This window comes from Hylaeus anthracinus, unplaced genomic scaffold, assembly GCF_026225885.1.
Source record: "Hylaeus anthracinus isolate JK02 unplaced genomic scaffold, UHH_iyHylAnth1.0_haploid 15940, whole genome shotgun sequence".
Classification (NCBI taxonomy): domain Eukaryota; kingdom Metazoa; phylum Arthropoda; class Insecta; order Hymenoptera; family Colletidae; genus Hylaeus; species Hylaeus anthracinus.
This window is the reverse complement of record NW_026534640.1, coordinates 1-21,540: the sequence shown is the minus strand read 5'-3', so window position 1 is coordinate 21,540 and position 21,540 is coordinate 1. Positions and strand designations below refer to the sequence as shown.

Sequence of the window (21,540 nt, the reverse complement as noted above, 5' to 3'; positions counted from 1 at the left end):
TGGTGGGTATCACAACCACCACCACCCGACAGCATGTCCAACGTTGAGGCCGGCGGCGGCGGCGGCGGTGGCGGTGGCGGCGGCGGTGGCGGCGTTGGAGGCGACGGCGGCACCACCACAGACGTCACAAACGTCCTCGTTGCTTTCGCTCTCAGCGTCGACGTTGCCGTTGCCGGTACCGGTGCGCAGTCGGTGGTCGTGGTCGGTGTTAGGTGGTTAGAGGGAAACAGATTTGACAGTTGGGCAGCGACGCCTGCGGACGATAAACGCGGTTCCGTCCACGTGCTCCGGCACAGACGCCGGCGGGGGGGGGGAGACGAAAATAACCGGTATTTTTAACGGACGCGATCGTCGGGATCTCGATATCGCTGAGATTTCGCTCGTGACCGGATAACAACCGAACCAGTCCCGAAGCCACGCAAACAACGGTGACGTACGAACGCGTAAACGACGAGCAGAGGACGTTAGGCTCTCCGTGCTCGATCCACACGTCGCGCGGCAGCCCGAGTCTTGGCCGTGTTTTTCCGTGTTTTCTCGCCGCGGGCCGTTGTACCGCGCGCGCGACCCCTGTTTCGTGCCCAAACACTCAGCCCGACCGACCGTTGGAACGCAAACAGAATAAGAAAATAACAGAAGCCTCGAAGAATCAGTCTCTCGTGTCTATCGTCGTAGGTGATCGAAACCCGAGGATGGTTACGTTTCGCGATGGAACACGCACTCGACCGTGAACGGTGATTCGTACGGAAGAGTGGATCGTGTGCCTGCGAGTATCGGTGCTTACAAGTACAAGTGCCGTCGATAGTAAATAGTATCGAGCATTTTTCTCGTGTTCGCGATACCTACGGTTCGTGATAGCTGTATCGAAAAGGAAATTCTCGCGAAGAACGCTGCGTTTTGGGGTTAGGTTGTTTTAGATTAGAGCCGGGGCCAAGTGGAGTCGCGCGCGCGTGCCCGTGCCCGCGCACGTGCCCCTAATCGATCCGCCGAATCGATCCACGATCGTAGCAGTGGGGTTTCGCGGAAGAAGAGCCTTGGCGTCGTTTCGGGACGCGTAAATAACGAAGGGGGGCGGCTGTGGACCGTGCGTCGTGCGACAAGGTGACCCTACGGCAGGAGTCCCGAGACGATGAGCGACGGCATAGTCGGTGCAATCGCGATCAGTTTGTTCGGTACTGGCTCGTCACGAGACACGACGCGCGATTCGACGGGCGATTTTCATTGACGGAACCCTCGTTCCAGGCAGTGACAAGAAACGTCGGGAGAGCATGGACGCCGGTTACACGATTCTTGGCAACGACGTCGACGTCTGCAGAATGTTCGACCAGTTCTCTTACAAGGTTAGTCTCTCGAACCGTGTCATTCACCATTACCTTTTGTCGGTAAACATTGCTCGCTTTTACGACTCGTTAAGCGGGAACGCGTGCCTCGGCACGTCGTCAATTCCTTGTTCGTTTCTCGTACACCGTGTCGCGCCAATATTCGTGCTAGCTCGACCGCTGAGTTGGAATCGTTCTTTTTTTAAGTTTGTCTAATATTTCACGCGACAAATATATCGTACACGGTTAGTCCCATTAGTATTCGTAGTATAGGTTTGATGTTAGCAAATAAATTGTTCGTTACAAATATACATACATATTTATGATATTACGAGGGTACGAACACTTACGAGACTGACTGTAAGTTTGCAATCGGCAATCGACAAAGCACGAGTACTTTACTACGACCGATTGTACGGTGTACACTCGATTGGAGAAAACCTGACCGCGTCGCTACGGATAGATAGATACGTAGAGTTATCGCACCTGGGATTAAAAATGACATAGATGGCATACTAAAGTGGTTGCGTTTCGGTTATTAGGCTATTACCGATTACTGGTAGAACGACGCACGTGTCCGCCGCTGCGTGATCCGTACCCTCGAACGGTTGCTGGTGCAATCATTTCACGCGCATCTCCCCCCGCGCATTGCGTGCGCTCAGGAAGGGATTGCTTCTCCGCTAGTGCATTTGTAGCAGAGTTGGGTGGTGATTACTTTGTGATTACTAGACTACGGCTTTTATGCATTTATAGTATATTGTAATACGAAATCTATACACAAAACGTACGCAGAATATACTCGATAGAACCACCATACAACGATATTATTATTCTATCGTGTACACGTTGACCATGCTGTTGTTTTACATTCACACAACCTACAAGTGCGTAAATCTAACGTCTAGTAATTACAGTTGTAACGGTTGCTCGCAGTATCGAATGTGTGTGTGTAATATATCCAATAAAACAGTCAGTATGTGCTTTGTATCGTTACATGAAAAGGGAACTTTGGTTACGGCACTTTTGTCGAACGTCTTTACGAACGGATCGTAACGCTTGGCGTTTCTTTTGCCAATGTCATCGTGACATTGTCACGTAAACCGGCCGACATGGGCTTTTCCCCATATTTACCAACGTTTTCTACAGATTCGTATGAAGTAGCCACAGACACGGATCGTCCACGCCCCCATCTCCTTTCTAGCAAAGAGTCGGTGCTGGCTTCATTTTCGCTCGGTCGGTTATTTCAACTTTTCATACGGTCCTCTTCGCGACGGAAACAAAATAAAAAAACGAACGTGCTGCAAGGTAGACGGATATCCATGCAAGAATGAATAAACGTAGATTGAAAACGGCCTAAAAATAGTCATGTACCTTCCATGTATAGCCAACCGACCGCGATTCCACATTTGCCACTGTACGTGTCGTCGCGTCGAGGCAAAAAAATTGAAATTCGCACGATCGCGAGCTCCAGCTTGAGCGCAAACGCGCAATGTAAATTCGTTCTAACGAACGCCGGTAATTGAATTCGCTTATCGTGTCGCGTTTGGTTAGGTGCTCGCTGTTTAACCCCTTGACGCAAACCTTCGTATTTCGTATGGACCCTAGCATTTTCCATACGTCACCGTCCTCGATAAAGGTCAGTTTTCACGTGCCGCCAAGTCTCCGCTTTTAATAGCGCGACGCAACTCATGACTTTGTTGCTATAAATGATGAAAATACATCCAAATTGTCTGATATGGATACAAGAAATTATTATTTAACTGATTTATTACACGCATCGTATTTACCTCTCGAGCGTTAGGAATTTGTCGAGGACACCAAAATCATAGTCACGATGTTAGATGTTAGTATCGTATCCCCGGTAGCAGTAACCCTGGCTCTTTCTTTTCAGTTTTGGTTTGTTTGCGTGGAAAATTGAAACGAATAGCGAAAGAATCGCGCGAATAGGTGAATTAAGAGACCGAATCACGGTTACAGAGAGACTATGTTTGCTTTCTCTTTCACGCTAGTAGATAAGCTTCTTTACGGAGAAAGTGTGCCGCGTGGTCGAATACGAACATGATCGTGGAGTGTGTCGCGAAACCGACCAAACAATCCGTCGTTCGAGCCATAGTTTTCCAACGCTTTTTAGCTCGCTGCCCTCCCTCCCTCCTCCTCCTCCTTCTCTTCCTCCCCTAATTTTTTGTTTCGCCAACGAACAAAGTACGTATAGGATCTATCGACTAGAACAAAAGTGCTCGATAAAACTCGATGGAAAGTGCTTGTATAAATAAGAGAATACGTAGGGATAGGAAAATCTGAAAGTCACAAGTATGACGATATGGTGTATTAATAGACGACTGCGAACGAGTGGGAACGACATTAACGGAATAATATGAAAGGTTAGTTTGGATCGAATTGACAAGGTGAGAAGGAGAACGAGTGTGAAGGGTTTTGCAGATTAATCGATCGATAATGTCTTTCTTACGCAATTAAGAGAAGTGTGCATACCGAGGCGAGTAAACGATTAAACTCGATGCAATGTTTTGCGTTTTTCATAGATATCGGTGCTGTTAATTTGTAGTGCTAATTTAATTCATAGCTTTGCGATTGATCGGCAAATATGAAGGAATGGATGTAAGAAAATATTTTCTACGAGTGAAAAGTTTTGTCGCGTAATTATTACATATAAATTGAACGATTGATTAAGAACGCCATGGATCTAAGAGAAACATCGAACGAAACGAATAGGTTTGAAAGATCCGATGGCGCGATAGCGACCGATAGCAATTGACTGAGTTTTCTGTGAACACGGTAGAATGGTTAATGCGCGACAAGTTGGCGGCGTGGGGAACGTAGCGCCGCCAGTGTTTTAGCGGTAGACCGCATCGGGTAACCAGAGGCCAGAGGCGAACAGTCGGCCCGGTCGCGGCCGGCCAGTTGAACGGACAGACAGACGCTCCAACTGCGGGACGGGCCAGCGGGCTACTCGGTCGCAAAGCCACTGACAAAATCATGAGCCACTTGTTGATCGGCCAATGACCAATCGTGCGACATGTGCTATTTGAGCGTCCTTTTACGAAACGGCCGCGGTACATACTATTCGAATAACCTGACGATAAAACTTCTCGAACGAGCAATTCCTATCCTGTAAGAGAAAAACCGATGGAGGATTTCTTGATTGATTTTCGAAACTTTGAGATGAAGCTTTTGTCCGTGATTCTTTCAAGTAATTTTGAACACGCCGTATAAAGTTATAGCTAAAGCTTAGACCGTTTAATTCGAGTCGCGATTCGATGCGTGATCCAATCGGACAGACCGCGTGACACGTGACTCGCCTGCCCACCATGGCGATGGTGCAAGGGATTGCATGTCACGCTGGCAACGGTCCCAGAAGGGCGACAGAAACGTCAAGTATTTTTTAGTAAATTACGATTATCGGCGAACTTTTTACAAAATAGTGTTACTCGATTCTAGTTTTGTATTAATTCAACGAATATAATCACATTGAATGTGATTATAATTGAACGCATTGTATAATTTGTATCGATACTCGTCGCGTTGACCAGCTCGGTTTTTACGCAGCTACCAAGAACAAAAGAATAAGGAATTTTAGGATCGCAGGACTCTTAGCCTACGATAGGCTCTCTATGCTACAGGGATGGCCATTCGATCTCAGCTTAAGGAACGCGTTATCGCGACGCATCCTCCAACGAAGGTAAAATGGCGTTGGAGAATATTTCAAAGAACTCAATCTCGAAGGCGCGTTAGTCGTTTCATTCAGCCTCCTCTTCTTTCTGTTCGTCCGAGTATACGTTGCGTTCGTTCGTTTTCGTCGCTCCCTTTGCCCTTCGAGCACCTCGCCATCATTCCGCGGCCCCCGACCCCGTCTTACCCTACCTTACCCCGTTTCCATCCTACCCTATCCTCCTGTTCCCGACCTCGCGAGCCAGCGAACCCGCGAGCCCTCTCCCGCCCCCACCAACGCCTAGCCTATTCCGCGTTACTCATCTCCTTTCCGTACCCTCTTCCTCCTCTTCCTCCTCCTCCTCCTCCTCCGCCTCCGCCCCCGGCCTCACCCTAACCTCCCGCAACCCTCCTCCCGCGGGCTCCTGCTCTCGCGACCCCACGGCCCAACCATCCTGCCTCCCCCTTAGCCACCTCGAGCCTAGCCGAGCTTCCCCGTGCTCGGTTTCCCTCCTGTTTCTCTTTCGCCTCTTTCTCTCCCTCGTTAAATCAATAAGCCATTCGGTCTGCTGCCACACTAGCGACGGGGCACTTTGGCCGATTTTGTTTCCGATCGGATCCGGCCGTTCTTGCGCGCACGATCTGCACAAACGACGACAAACGAGGCGGCGATAACAACCACCGTCGAGAAGAGAGGGTCCTGTCGAAATTCTCGCGACCGAGCTATGGGGAATCCTTGACCTCTGGAGCAGACGTGTCGCAGCGATCAACCTATTCGTATACGTATAGTTGTACACGGGACACGGGATATCGTAGCTAGCTAGCCAGGTATAGCAATGTCTCGGATATCGATAAAATGTTTTGCTCAAGCGCGTCGCTGTTTATATTGCGTAGACTTGAGTGGACAACAGCTGCGAAAACAAAACCCGACTGGCTCGAACTTGGTTCTATTGTATTCCGTTCATTGTCCTCTTCGGTTCGCCGCTAGAGTTTGATTCGTTTCGAGAAAAAATTCTCTACCTGCGTATCGATAAATACGGTATTTATCGAGAATGCATTAATACCTCTTTTCGAGTAATAATTTTTAACGTTTTAACCCAGCCACCCGTACTTCTATTATACGTACATGTAGATACAAATATTCTTTCCAAATTAAACTCGACTCGCTCGGCAGAGAAACAAGATCGATCCTTATTGGCCTCGACTCGAGATTAAAAGCACTATATTTTGCCGAGGATTCGAGAGTCAGAATCATCCGCCCCCCCATTACTCTAACTCTCACAATTAATTTTTCAAGATCAGACTTTTCGCGGACAAGAGCGACCTTTTAGTCTCGGAATGAAAATCAAAATCAAAATCGCCACCTACCCCGCTTTCAAGTGAATTCACTTGAAAACGGGCCTTATTGCTCTTCGATTTATTATAGAACACGTTTACGACTTTGCAGAACGGTTCGCGAATGTCGGATCGATAACTACTCGTCTCCTTTCGTGCACGCGTTGAGTGGTACATTAATAAATGTAACAATGACGTAATAACATGATTCGTAACAATATTTCAGCATGGAAGTAATTACTACCGCATTATATATTCGTAATTAAATGTTTCGACGATACAACAGAAGAAAAGTCGTCGGAAAATTGCCCGATGGCACGGATCGATACGATTGGACAAATGTGCAACGTATGCTCTGTTCGGTTGGGCAAGCATGAAATTGCAACATTTAGCAGTTAGGGATTCGTGCCGATAGACTCGGAACAAATCTCGACAATTTTATTTGTCCGAAACCGAAAGCGAAAAGGTTTGTGGAGCATGTCGAATGATGTAAAGGCGAGATATCGAAGGATCTTTTGAAGCGTGCGTTGGTCGTTCTCGAGAGGAGGTGATGGGACGTTTAGCGTCGAAAACGAGGAGACGTTGATGATGGAACAAGAACAGAGAAAGAAAGTGAGAAGCCGCGAATGAGGCATAGGTAAAGGAAATGGGAGAATATCGAGAGGAAAGAGTAGCTAACCATAGGTAGCGACTTGGCAAAACAAGCGAATAAAGCGTAACGGAGAACCGAGTTCGTTCGTATTCGAAAGTTTCGAAGCAAACTCGGCAGCGAGGCAGTCGAATACAATGGCCGGGCAGAAGTTTCCGCGAAACTAAACAAGTTTATTTAACTTACCTCGGCACACCGGTTCCCACCCCCGCTGCTCGCCTCTCGGCCCACCACCCCTTCCCTCCCGCCCCCCGTCGGCGTCGGTCGCATCTCCGCCCGGAGTCTACACTCCGCGTGGTTCCTTCTCCCCCGATTTCTCCGCCTCTGCCGTCAACTGTGCTTCTTCTTCGCCTACCCGACCAATCTTTCTCCACCCCTCCCAACCCTCTACTCGCCCCCTCTCTACTTCACCTTTTACTTCTCCGCTTATATCCTACTTGCATAGACCCGCCCCTGTACCTGCAATAACGCCAAGTTTTCCAAAACTTTCCGACAGATTAACGACTATTGGAATTGTTCCGAGTTATGGAAGAAAGGGATGGAGGGAGGGGTTCTCCGCACCTTTAAGGAGTCGGTATCACGAAACTGTAAGAAAAACACCCTTTTCAGATCTTTCGATGACTTTATTCAAAATTGAATGATACGAGTAAATGAAATTTGATCAGCGATACCATATGGAGTCATCGAGATGCAAACGGTCGCGATGCTGCTGGAATGTCGGTATTTCCATCGACGCCGACACCGACGCCGACGCCGACGCCGACGGTTGGATATTGCCGTCAATGACGGCAATGTGAGCCCTGGAGAGAGAGATTATGGTATAACACGCAGTCGATATCCGAGAAAATTGGATCTGATCTTAGAGGAGATTGACTGTCGTTTTTCACCCATCGATCTTCGAGGCTCCAACAACGTCCATTGGAACGACGACACCTTTGTCTCCAACGACGCGACGATTCGACCAGCACTGCGGTCAAAATATTGTCGCGAGCTCGCGCATCGACAAATATTCAAACGGATCATTCAGCGTATGGCCCATGCAAAGCTAGATATTGTCATCGTTATTACCGTACGTGTTCGTTATAGACAATTATCATCTTGCATAGTCGTAATCGTATTACGTGTATCGGATAAGATACATGTAATACGTGTACGCACCAGTATTTCATTATATTATACTTGTATAGTTTACGGTACATAGGTGTATATTTTACACGAGCAACCACGATACTCGTTACTTTGCGCGAATACCATGTACATCATTCTCGAACGTTGTAAGATCGAACTAATTCGCGATACCGAGGCCGGTTACCCGCGAAAGACGATGCGAACCAAGGGTGGAGGAAAAAGCGGCAGCGGAGAGCGAGGAGATGGAGAAGGATAGCGGAGAAAGTATACTTGTATATGTAGTATACGTACATAGAAGATGCACGGGGGTGAGAGGAGCGTAACGAGGAAGGGAGACAAATAAAAAAGCCCATTGAGAGGAAAATGAAAGAGACGGACTAGTGGGGCGCAGTAGTTTCTACGTCCACCGGGTATATGCCGCGAAATGGGATACATATGTATGCTGTATATCTTCTTTATGGCAACCATTAACATATTTTTTGCTATGCGTATTACCATACAATAGTGGCGCAAATATTACAACTTATGGCCGTAAATCAAAGCGCGGCAAGGGGAGGGGAGGGGAGGAGAGGAGAGGAGAGGGAGCGAGGTTGGAAGATGAGACGCTGGGACGGGAAGGAGGACGGAAACGGGAATGTGAAATGGGAACGGGAAGAGGAAGGAGGTTGGGAACCGGCTAAAAGTACAGCCGAGTAGGTATTTTCGTTTCTATCGTTGGACGACGAGAATATCGAGGACACGTCGATGACTATGCAAGGTCGCAATGATGCACGCTACGTTACAGGGAACAAGGATGATATTAATCGGTAACGCACGAAATGTATGTTTGAACGTTCTGCTGTTTGATTGTTCTTCCGAGTATGTACATCGAGTGCCAAGAGGGTCGGTTTCGTTTGCGTCGTTTGAGTCGCGTCCTGGCCATACAGGCGTCCTGGGGTATTCTTTCTTGTTACTTTTTGAATAAACAACAATCTAAAATTGTTTTACAAAAATAGTCGCTGTTTAATTACGCTATACGAGTCTAGTAATTTTCATTCCGATCCAATTATTACTTTGAAGAGAAAAAAGAAATTACAAAGAACCCTCAATTTTCGACCCAAGATGCCAGACTGCCCACTTAATAAAACGTTCGTCCGCTTTGAAACTATAATGTATATAAAAGGAACAGGTTTAATCGACGGTTGAATGGTTTAATACTTTACCAAGGAATCACATCACAGTCTTGTTCATTGTGAAATATACATCGACTTTTATTCGATAGAGTTGAAGTGGTCCCAAGACAAACAATGTAAAAGAACGTTTTATTTATCGATATCTATATAGTAAAGGTTGTCAGTTTATTTCTCTCTAAAAGGGTAGGTAGAATTAACGATTGAGATTTTAGATTCTATAATTAGCACTCGTGATAAACACTCGAGTAAAAAGCGAAAATGTTGGTGTCGTAGACGATAGACATAGACCGCAGACTATAACGCCATTCGAGGAATAACCTCGATGTGTTTAAATATCGCCCGACAAGGTCTCTCGTAATCGTTGCATAATTATGCATCCTTATATGTTGGACAATGTACATCTGGGACCTGGCAATCCCACGATAAATTTGTCAATCCCAGGCCATCTTCGATTATACTTTGTACCATCCGTAATTTAATAATTGCGCGTAGAACAAATAATTAAAATAACGTTGGGGACCACAGACGATCGCCATTGGAAAAAGCCGGGTAATTTGCGAGAATATAACCTCGACGAAGCCTCTATGGTTTGTTGTGTTTTCAAAGATGTCGGTCCCTCGGCTAGTTTTTTTCTTGCAGCAACAACGACGAGATTCCCTCGGATATAGTCGGACCAACGGATACACGATTTCGCGTTTGTGTTCTGTAGCACATTAAAACGGAATCGTCGGAGAAATTTCAGATAATGCTCAATAGTAAATTAAGATATAATAACTTTCGTGAAAGTTGTTCGACGGCCGAAGAGATGGAAGAGAAGAAAAAGGCGAGTGGGGAAGTATGGGCAGGGGGTAGCGAGGAGGCAGGGAACTCCATTAACTTTTATTTCTCTGGGAAAGTAACTTTGCCCCCGCCCGACCAACCCACCACCCATCCCGTCCCTCCGTCCTCTCATCCCTCCGACTGCTTCGCCACGTTCGCCTCCCTTCGTCGTTCCGCGTACGCCTGTGCCGTCGCCCCCACCCACCGGTTCTCTCCTCCTAACCGTTCCCGCCCCCACTCGCTCTCCTCGCCCCGGCGCGTCCCTACTCCTCTTCCATCTCGGTCGTCGCCCCTCTACCCCCGCACACCATTCGAACCTCCACCTTCGCCTCCTTCAGCAGCTCGTCCCGTTTCTTCGAGAGGATTCCCCTCCGTTTCCTCATTCTGTGGATCTCTACGTGCCCCCTCGCTCCGCGGTATATACATATATATATATATACATACCCGATCCTCGATCGCCCTGCGTACCCCGCTTCCCTCCACGGTCCCGCGATGCCTCGGTGCACCGGTGAAACTTTGTAAAGCGACTTAGTCAAACTTTAATAAATTCCTTCGCGGAGTTTCAAAGCGGTTCTACGCGGGATTGCAAATGATTACGTGTCCTCGCGCCGCCACCGCCTCCGCCGCCCGACCGTCGCGAAGCAACGCTAGGACTTTGGGCCGATCGAGAACGGGAAAGGAACGAGAACGACAAACCGTGGAAACGACGATGAAAAATCGGAACTGTAGAAATCTTGGGGAATCGAACGGGCCGGGGCGAAGGGGCACGGAACAAGGAACAGGCTGCGACTCAGTGACGTAACTGTGCATTCTAGAACCCGCGTGCTGAAACTTACGAGGAGGTCTGTAGCTAGCTTTAATTTTCTGTGTCTATGCTATGTCCTATTGTAGCTACGCTACGGATTTAGCGATTTCGTATACAAAATATATTATACATAATATTCTTGTTTTATTTTTCATCGTATGTCAATCGAGCACTATGTATAATTTGAGTTGGAACTACCTAAATTGGACATTGTATCGGTTAGCTACCGAGTTCGAGCTATACGGAAAAGCTATTTGGAAATGTTTCGTTTTCGCGAAGCACGGAACCGTTGACGCTCCTCGAACGGATCGTGTCGCATCGGCTAGAATCGGATCGGATCGGATCGGATCGGATCGGATCGAGTACGCGCATTCCCATAGCAACGATCTCAATCAGATAGGAACTAGCAGAACGGAGAACAGAGAACAAGCTAGGTAATGTATTCGATACAGGTAATATATAGCGCTCCAGATACAATATTTATGTCTCGACGTATTTCGCTAGCAGCCCATTATTCATTCCGTAGCGGTGAATAAGCATTTCAGAGTATCGTATCGCGTTCAGTGGCGTGCGTCTGCTCTTTCTTACGGCTACGAATTTCTATATTCGACTAGCGATTCCCCATTCATCATTCCTTTTCAACTATTTATTATTATTATTATTATTATTATTATTATTACTAACATACACTATCGCATAAAGTTATATCTAAAACTAACCTAACAAATGATGCAAAGAATCGTGCGAGCAGTATAAATGCGTACGCAAAAAAAATTACGGCGCATACACAATGTATCATGAATTCATCAGGCACGCGCGTGTTGACGATTGGCCGACGAGAAAGAGACAGCGCGCGACAGAGGGAAAGAGCGAGAAAGGAGGGTGGGTGGGATCTAGAAAAGCAGGGAGGAAAGCTAAGAACGGTCCGATCCGCAGGGCAGACAAGATTTCACACTTGTTGCTCCCTTCTTGGTGTTACATGAAAAGCTCGTTTATCCGAAGAATTTCCTACGGTCAAAAGGTCACATGGTCACGATGCACGATATTCTTCCTCGTTCGTCGCTCTCCTTTTTCTACCCGCGCTAACCCGTTCCTCTCATCTCGGTTCTCACTTTTCACCTTGAGACAGACTCGAGCTAAACAAAGTCCGATATTACGATTATCGAATAAACGGTACGACGTTAATTTATCCTCTTCAATCACCATCGCGATGCTTCGTAGAATAAAAATATGTATGATATCAAAGTGGGACGGTATATTTGTATGTCGAAATCTATTTGCAGATTAAAATTGTTTTGGATGAAATTGTATGTATACCGTTCGTCTGTATACATATGTATATTTCCATAATCACATCGATTTTTCCAAACACGTATTAAGCGAACCGGAAATGGCTGGAAAACAGTGTATATCGTTTAATAAAATGATGGCAGGTTACGAATGTAGGTTATGTTTACCGATTAATCCGACAAGAGTGAGCGATGCTTAGAAAAAGTAATCGCAGAGTAATCGTAACGTAATCACTGCCGATTCCTGCTTCCTACTATTTGCCGATTGCGGTAAGGTAAGTGGAAATTGAGCTTTACTTGTTCGCGGAACATGAAACAGAGGGAGTTGTTCGATAGAATAGCTGGAACGAATTAGAAGCGGGGAACGCGAGAGGAACGGATCGCGGGAACGGAGAAACGCTCGCTTACCGTGACTGGTAATAAGAGATCTGCGAAAGATAAGCGAACCCTCGCGTAATAAGTAAAACCGGTTTAAGAGACCGTCGACGATAATACGAATCGACGTACACGCTGGATAAAGACGAAATGCTTTTGCGAGTTGCGCATTCGCCTCGACTCCGGGACCCCGAGTCCGGGCACCGGGGGGAGGGGGGGGGGGCACTGGAAACGCAAACGTGTGCAAACATAACGAAAAAACGCGAAATTTGTTCGACTGAGAAAAAGAGAAAATCGCTGGCCGCGATAAGCCTCCGGCGATTATCAGCTGTGTAAACGCTCGCCCAAAGAAATTTGTAAGATCAACATTTACTCGAGATGCTGAAAAACACCGTTAGCGGATTCTCGAATTGGACAGAAGGGCAATACCGTGTCTAGGGATTTCGGCGCCTTGGGGCAATAGTGGAACGTGGGCGGTTTTGGCTCGATTCACTGGTTAAAACTGCGCACGGAAAACAACGATAACTAGTTACTAGTAATTTTTCGTATTCCTGTTGCATTCGATATATACCGATGAGTACTTTTTCTTAGAAATTGTCTTATGCGTTTAGTCGGAAACTTTGAGAAATTCGAATGTCATTTGAATAATCCGAGTCGTACTTGTAACGAAATGGTGGAATTGTGGGATCATTGGTAAGAATTGATGCGGACAAGAACGTCTCGACTTTGGTCGACTCGATGGCCAAGTCTGCTGGCAGGACGGTTCGCAAGCGCGAAACGGCTGTCCCGTCCCGCAGATCGTTCTACCCTTTCCTCTACGAACTTGCTCGTAACAGCTAAATACTAACAGTAAGTAAATGCTTCGGGCTCGGTCAGTCACGTGTTTCTGTGTGCGATTTCTGGGGGACGGACCGCGATGATCGCCGACCATCCAAAACGTATTTTCACTCGACACGAAACTCGCCCGTCAACGTTTGGTGTTACGGGGGACGAGTGGACGAGATTTCGAGGAGAACGCTGAACCCTAATCCCGTTACGATTTACTTCTAGTCTGGCATATACTCGGTCGACAATTTTTTGTCCGCTACGACACGATGGACGACGGCTCGTTAGCTCGTAATCTTGGTTGGTTCTCTCGATGCAAAGGTGAAGCGACTCTAGAAAAGTCTCATTTATCGCAACGTAGACGGTCTCGGGCTCGGCAGGCGTTTAACCTTTCCACCAGCCATACGAAGCCATTCGACGATCCGTGATTCGAACACAACTCGCCAGGATTTATAGAGCTGTAGCGCGCGATTTCGAAAGTTTCTTGGAAAAATATGTATGTGCCCGCGCGCGTCCAACCGTTGTCTCGCTTACTTCCTTTGCTTTTCTCGTTTCACTGTTGCCGTTCATTCATCCATCGATTTTTACCCGTTTCGTAACCTCTAGAAGCGAGCGATCCCGTTATTCTATGGTACTTCCATGGCTTGTCGACGCAACCACGAGTCGCGATGTCGCGCACAAACGAGTTGACGGTGAAACGATCGACAAAACTAAACGAGAACAGTTGGTTTAGGTTAGATGTATCGTGTGACTTACCTAACCTACATTGTTCCCTCGTTTCGAAAGCTGTGCCGCGCGTCACTCTTGTATTTTTATTATATGCCGTTTCTCCTGGGTTTAGAGTTTTAAAGTAAGATGTCGAGTTTATCGGTCGAATATTCGATGATTCTCGATTGTCGATACGCGAAATATGGGTAGAGAATTTGTTGTCGGGACTAATCGAACGCAAACGGGTTGCCGTGAGGAGGACAATGTATGGGATAGACTGGGATGCAAGTTCGGCCAGCCGGTTTTGTTCTCACAGCTGCCGGTCGCTCGAGTCGACGGTCGCTCGAGCTGTAGAAACATAAACAGTGGAGGCCAGTGGCGGATCTAGACTTATCGGCACCTGAAACTAATTACGTTCCTCGGACCGAACTAATAATCCTCACCTCGACTACAATCTTTACGTGTAACACATTGGCTTACGGTTACGCGAATACGCGATATCGAGACTCACAATTTTTAACAACAATTTCATAACGAAATATATTTATCCTACTATTCTCGTTTAAATTCGAAATACACCGACTTGAAAGATCGATTAAGAAAATGTTCCAAGATAGATTCCGCTTTTCAACTTTTAGATTCCATTTTCCCTTGCCATAGGTTATTTATATCCTCGTTTAAAAAGAAAAAGTCAGAGCTTGTCCTAGGTTTTAGAACGATCCTGTACAATGCCACGACTCGGAAAATATTGCGCATTTCGAAATCACGGCTTTATTAATTGATATCTACAACAAAACATAATTTCAAGCACAATGATTAATGATATTCTGTCATCGTTCTGAAAGCAATCGCATTCCTTTGCATCATCATGCCGGTTCTTTGGATGGAAAAAACTACGCGCATCCATGCTTGATGACGTCACACTTGATGAATCATCTCCCGCTCAAAAAGTGCGCCATTGCTCGCGAGAGACGATAATCGAATGGGACAAGGTCTGGACTCTGCGCGAGAGAATTATAGTTTTAATCAATCGTACTACGAAAGACAAAATAATAATAATAATACCGATAGTTGTATAATTGTTTTCTTAGTTTGTTCCCGGTCGACTCTGTTTTACCAATGACAGATCCATTTCTAAATATTCGATTACGCGTGTGCTTCTTCGCTTTCTTCGCCCGGACACTCGATACTTTCGTAAACCCAAACATCTACACTGAAAGATCAGCAATGTCAGCGACAATTATCTTGTCAATTTAATACTAACCTTTCATACGATTCCGCTAATGCCTATCCTATGCGTTTCTCGCCATCTATTTTTACTTTGTATCATCTTGAATCGAAATTCCAGGCCTCGTTTTCATACTCGCTCTTTCATTCTTACCACTTGGCAGAATTAAGAAAACAATTATAGTGCAAAAAGATGAAATAGAAATGATCTTTTTTTGTTGTAGTTGCAACGAGTTTGTTGATGGTCGAACGAAAAATGCATGGAACGACTTTTTCGTTTTCTGGGTCGTAGAAACGTTTGCGACTGTCCCGTGAAGGAATATCGATTCGGCCCGCGAGCGGCTGTGCGGATTGTTTGTTAAAACCATTCTCGCGACTCCCTGTCCTCCCCGCCTATCGATCGTTTTCTCATGCCTTTCGGTTGCTTGCTGCGCTCTGTTGATGTCAAGCGAAAATAATTCCGTACCTTTATGGACATTACATCTTTATTACGCGAGTAAAACAAGCGCGCGTACCATAATTTAGGTTAGGTTCGCAAACTAGTCCTTCTATAACAGTTGAATCTCGTACTTTGATCCGGCTAAATATAATGATACAACTCTCGTACTCAACTGTTCTCTTTGTTTTTAACACTTTACCGACTATAAATATTCTATAAATACGATTCTAACAGATGGTCGCTACTTAGAAAACAATTAAATTAAAAATTCGCATATATCGAGTAGTAAAAAGTATCAGCTATTAATTCTAATGTACAGAAAAAAGGCTGGTTTGAAACATAATCGTAAAGGTATCGCGAACGCAATTACATCTCGAGTGATTTCGGTCCGTCCTCGTCTCTCCTGTTTACGGATCGTTGAGAACATTCCTTCCTGCTTTCGTTCTTTACCATCCTCCGTGGGCCAAGGATGGCAAGAAATTCCAGTGGCAGAAGAAACAAGTGTACGCTCGCCAAGAACCTCGAACGATACACACGGGTTACAAGTTAGTTTTCTCCGGAGGAGATCGCTCGAGGGATCGTCGTTAAAATTGTATTTATCGCGGCGGCCGTTATACACACGACCGTGGTTCGATCGCGTAACAGCCTCGTTCGAGTAAAACGCTCCGAGTAAATTGTCGCTTACCGCGAACACAAATGTATGGGGGAATATATACGTTAATGCGATTGGAATGCCACTGAAATTAAAGCCACCTTTCACGGGAACGTAATGATTCTTTATAAACTCCGACGTAACCCCCGCTTCCTCGAGTCTCAGACCCCCACCCACCACCCCCGCCCTCCCGCTCACCACAGTCCCCTTCCCAACTCACCCCTCTATCCCCCGCTGTTCGCCACCAAGCGTTGTCGTGTCCTACTTTCTTAAAATATTCGAGTTGAACAGAGTGTCGATAGATAATGCACGTTTAACGCGCAAAGAACCAATCGTCGCTTCCTTCAAACTCGAAAACCCTGTTTCGATGTTCGTCTTCGTTTCGTGTCCTTTTGTTTTCTTACATTTTCTCTCGTTGCGCTCGAACCGATGAATCGTACATGAATCGATACTCGATTCATCGGTCGCTAGCCAAAGGTAGAGACGAGACAAATTCTCATCCGGATAAAATACATCGAATACAGAACGAAAGAGAAACTTTCGATCGCGTTAACGGATACATTAATCTCTGTTAATTTGATTCGTAGTGGACGTGGTGACTCTAGCGACTATAGCGTGAAATATCAATTATATTAGTTGTTCGTGTTCGCGTTTCCATTTTTCTAGAATTCTAAACATTCTAAGCTCGGGACCGTCTTAATAGCATTACGAGGACCATGTCTAAACTGATATTTATCACTTTTATGACTACAACATGTACTCGTACCAGACATGTGTTACACGTACTATAGATTAGCATGGGGTTCCTGGGCTAGCGTGTCCATACGTTGGGACAGCACTGCCTCCAAACTCTGATCGAAACATTCGAGTTAAAATATATCCGTTCGAATTGGCTGTATACGTAAAAGTTTTTGCGTTATCTTGTATGCTCATTGCTCGTGTTATCGCGAGTGTTTACATATCTCTGCGATAACGACGTTAAACGAATAAAATGTAAATAAAATATTATTGGCCATTTCTGCTCCGTGACCCGTCGCGGTCCCTTTCGTCGTCGTTGGAGCGCCGCGTCATACGGTGCGAGTCCTCTTTCTTCTATTCGTTGCGCCATCGGCCTCTCAATCGCATGCTCCTCACCCCCGATCCCCCTCGCTCCGCGGACTCTCTCTCCCCCCCACCCCACCCCACCCCTTTACCCCCGTCGACCCGTTCCCCATGAGCATTGCGTTCACAAGTCGTTATATCTGGGCCACGAAACACGAACGCTATTAACGCGACTCAACGTTTCCGAAATAAACTTCTGCAACGCAAGAAACACAACGTGCGTCTGAAAAGATCGATTAAGCCGGGAAGAGTCCGTTTATTTCGATACATCGAGTCTCGAGCGCTCGTGTCGTTTGTTAATGTTTACACGATCGCGTATGTAGTACATACTATGCACTACAAACACATGGCACGCCACCAGACTCGTTTTACTCGCGACGAAATCGAGAGTTGTGTTGCGCGAGAACGAAAAGAGAACGGAGCAGAATTTTGGTACCGGGCCGGTTGGGATCATCTTCGAAGCTTTACCACCAATCGCCGTGTTCCCTTATCTTATCGTCGGCCGCGGTTCGACGACTGTGGTGTGACGTACATTCACAGAGACCGAGTCAAAATAGAATCGATCGAGTATTGTTCGGGTGTCTTATTCGTGTCGTGATTTTAAAGTTTCTTCTCGTCGTAAATTTTCTTCGAATGACTAGCTTAAGTTGTGGAACAAACCAACAAAAAATCCCAAGTAAAATTACAAAAATATCTACTATCACGGGATCTATTCATGTGTGCATAGAAAGTTGAAGAGGTACGCGTTCCATGCGTTATTCGGCTCGTAATCTCCATTGATCGCTCGACGAATCAAAAGTTGTTTATCCTTTACTCGTCGCTCGAAATGTTTTATCTAAATGAGAATTTTCCCCATCTCTGGTTGGCCCGTCGGCGTCGACCGGTCGGTCGTTGCATCGTATCCTTTTGTTACGAAGGGATAGGGAGCGCACGCCTCGATTCCCCAGTCGCGAGATTTCATCCCCACCATCGACGCGTGCCACGAACCGAACCTCCTTCAATCATTCCCGCGCCGGCCGCCGCGAGGAGCGCGCGTCGTTTTGCCACGCTGTCACGAGTTACGCCACGAGTCGGATACGTTGTGTACGCTGCACCAGGAATCGGCAACTTTTGTCACTCGTTGTGTTGCAACTCAACGCTCTCGTGTACGTGTTTATCTGTACCTGGTAAAACATCGCGCGATCGTGTGGTGATACTGTGAAAACCTGCGGCAACTTGTGCGTACGATTGGATTACGAAGGATCCTCGAGTCGAATTCACTTTGTTTTCCCCGTGTCTTTTCGATCTTACGAGTCGAGTTTTCCTTACCTCGAAGGGAAACTGTGTTCGAAGCGTGAAAGACTCGTCGTAGTGTATCAAGTGTAACTGCACGTCGCACGTGCACTCGATAACCTGGATTTCATAGCGTCGAGTGGCTGGTGGCTCGCCCATACGGTAAGTCAGACGATCACTCTATGACTCGTTCGTATTTTCCGCGACTCTGTAATCGTGTTTAAACGGTAACGCCGATTTTACGACTCAACAATTCGTCGAAGCTATCGTATTTTCCGTAGAGACACGCTCGAGCTTGTGGCGACCTCCTCGACGAAACAGAACAACCACCACCGGGCCAATAAATAGATCGGTTGTTTATCGAAAATACTAGCTGATCAGTCTCTGCATATATGTATATCCTAATTTAAATGTTAGATAATAGCGCGTGCGAGCCAGAGTCTACTAGAATTGCACACTTGCGAGAGGTTACGAGCAAATCGAAAACTGCGTAACTCTCCTAATTTCCTTTTCGTTTTTTCACACAACATATAAGTAATAGAATTTATTCGAGCGTCTCCACAAGCTTTTAGGATATCTGGCAAAAGTTAAACGCGCATGGCGCCACCTCTCGGGTAACGTACAAACTTTACATACGACGCCAATCTTTGGAGAGGGAATTGAACAGCTACGTTCTCGCGAACATTGAATATTTTCGAATATTTTTCCATTTCGGATTCGCTGATGCAATTACACTATGCTAACTCTACTTCCAAAACATTATCGCGTTGTCGTTTCTCGCGTTGCACTGTTCGCTGGTCGAGCAGAAGCGACAACAGCTCGTCCAGACATGTTTGTTTATTCAAAATTCGAGTAATGGCAGATCGAGTGCTTGTCATTGGTTTAGAATAACGCGTACAGTCGTGTCGAGCACTTTGAATATACTTTGCATTTACGAGGATCGGATTTAGGTTTCATGTATTACAAATTAGAAATAGAACCACGAATCTCTTCTCTTCTTGTTCATATTTGAACGGAATGATGTTATCCATATATTTGATTTGTAATTTGTTGTAACCTAAATCGTGAAAAGTATGATAACTTGTGTGCTGAACGTGACTACGCGTGTTTTTTGTCACGTACTCGAGTATGCATTCGAGTGTGCGAGTACGATAGAGAATGGTGTTAAAATTCCTAGATGAAAACTGCGGTGTAAACTACGCGTATAACGTGCTCCATCGTAACGATAATTTTATCTCCTCGAGACATGGAACCTAATGTTTCGAGGGAAATTAGGAAATACATAGAACGAAGGAAGCGATAGGCTGTGGATTACAAAGGGTAATGGCGTGGAATTGGTTATAGTGGGGATATGACTGACGAGGGGGGAGCGACGGGCGGGATGGTGGGGAGGGGAGCGAAGAAGAACAGGTTTAACATTTGTTACATCGAGTAAGAGACCTGTTCGGGTATATCTATTAGATCTCTTAGGCTTTTCGCTTTATACTCTTATGCTTCTTCCCTTGCTCCGTGGATACGTATTTTATTTTCCTGCTTTCTTTTGCCTTCGCTTCTACTCGAGTTTTGTCTCTTCGTTTGTCTCCCATTCGCTATTGTTTCTCTCGGAATAGATCAGGTTTGGAAACGATAATATCGATCCGAGCATATGGGACCATTTTCATTAACGATGAACGTTTCGATCATACTGACTGAAATATAATTAGGAAAAATATGTTTGGTCTGGAATTTTATACGATACTATCGTCGTTATCTTCGTATATATTTATCAAGCATATAGACGCAAAGTAACGGTATACTACGTATACAGAAAAATAATTTGCACGATGACAAACTGTCTCCTCGTTGACTTAACCTCAAACTTAATACGGCACATGCACCGTGTGTGGCTTAAGAAGACCGATTAACAACTGCGATCGAAACGTTCACGATTAGTAAAAATGAACCATATGTTTGAATGAACGTTATTATTTATTATTTCTAGACTAATTAATGATCGTATTTGTCATATTTATTCGATGAAAGCGACTGGAAAAGTAGTCGCGCGGAGGAATGGTTCCATTCCATTTTGGAAGTTGCGATCACGAATCGTAATTATACGAACGTCTATGTCTGGATACTTTGAAAGCAGAGAAGTTTAGATTTTATATGTTATATGCATTCAGCGGCCAGCTAACGATATCGTATACATATATCGTCACTCGTAATTGAAAATGTTCCTTCTTCGACTTTTGCATTCTCTTTTTCCCAGCCGACTATGAAATTCCTCGAGGATTGTTTGTAATCCATAGACATCGCTAGATGCCGAATTTTATGCATTTACGACGTACACTATGATGAAAAGCTATTCGTGATGTATGTAGAATATATGTAATTAATTAACATAATAATATCAATGTATAATATCATTAATATTGTTATATTTATTAATAGAATATGTTTTACATACATTATGTATATTTTTTGTATGTTTCTCATATTACTCTATATCATAAATGCATAAAATTCGCAGCACGTTGTTCTTTCGTTATATCTAAATTTATTATAGCAAAATGTTTTTTCAAGTGCAAAAAAAAAAAATGCAGATTCGTGTAGATTAAGTCATCGTACATATGTATATGTAATATTCAAAGTTGGCAGGAATTCTTTTTCGTTGGCCTCTTTGGCCCCTCTAGGTCCGATTCGGTTCTGCTTACTTGTTCGTCCGTTCGCATCCATCTACCTACCTACCTACCTACCTACCTACCTACCTACCTACCTACCTA

General features: G+C 45.5%; 2 long non-coding RNA genes across 7 annotated transcripts; one reads left to right on the top strand and one right to left on the bottom strand.

The window, feature by feature from the left end:
- The first annotated feature begins 136 nt into the window (after positions 1–136).
- LOC128892730 (uncharacterized) lies at positions 137–15,679 on the top strand. 4 transcript variants are annotated; one of them, XR_008461160.1, is made up of 3 exons: positions 137–1,169; positions 1,240–1,337; positions 15,539–15,679. It is a non-coding gene; the product is annotated as an uncharacterized LOC128892730 (long non-coding RNA). The 4 variants fall into 4 exon arrangements; XR_008461159.1 differs by lacking the exon at positions 15,539–15,679 and adding an exon at positions 11,114–13,303; XR_008461161.1 differs by lacking the exon at positions 15,539–15,679 and adding an exon at positions 7,576–9,754.
- On the bottom strand, positions 14,493–17,538 carry LOC128892731 (uncharacterized). 3 transcript variants are annotated; one of them, XR_008461163.1, is made up of 3 exons: positions 16,124–17,538; positions 15,352–15,780; positions 14,493–15,300 (listed from the first exon to the last, which is right to left on the bottom strand). It is a non-coding gene; the product is annotated as an uncharacterized LOC128892731 (long non-coding RNA). The 3 variants fall into 3 exon arrangements; XR_008461164.1 differs by having other exon boundaries at positions 15,352–15,749; XR_008461165.1 differs by lacking the exon at positions 16,124–17,538 and adding an exon at positions 15,830–15,891 and having other exon boundaries at positions 15,352–15,749.
- Between the last annotated feature and the right edge of the window lie 4,002 nt (positions 17,539–21,540).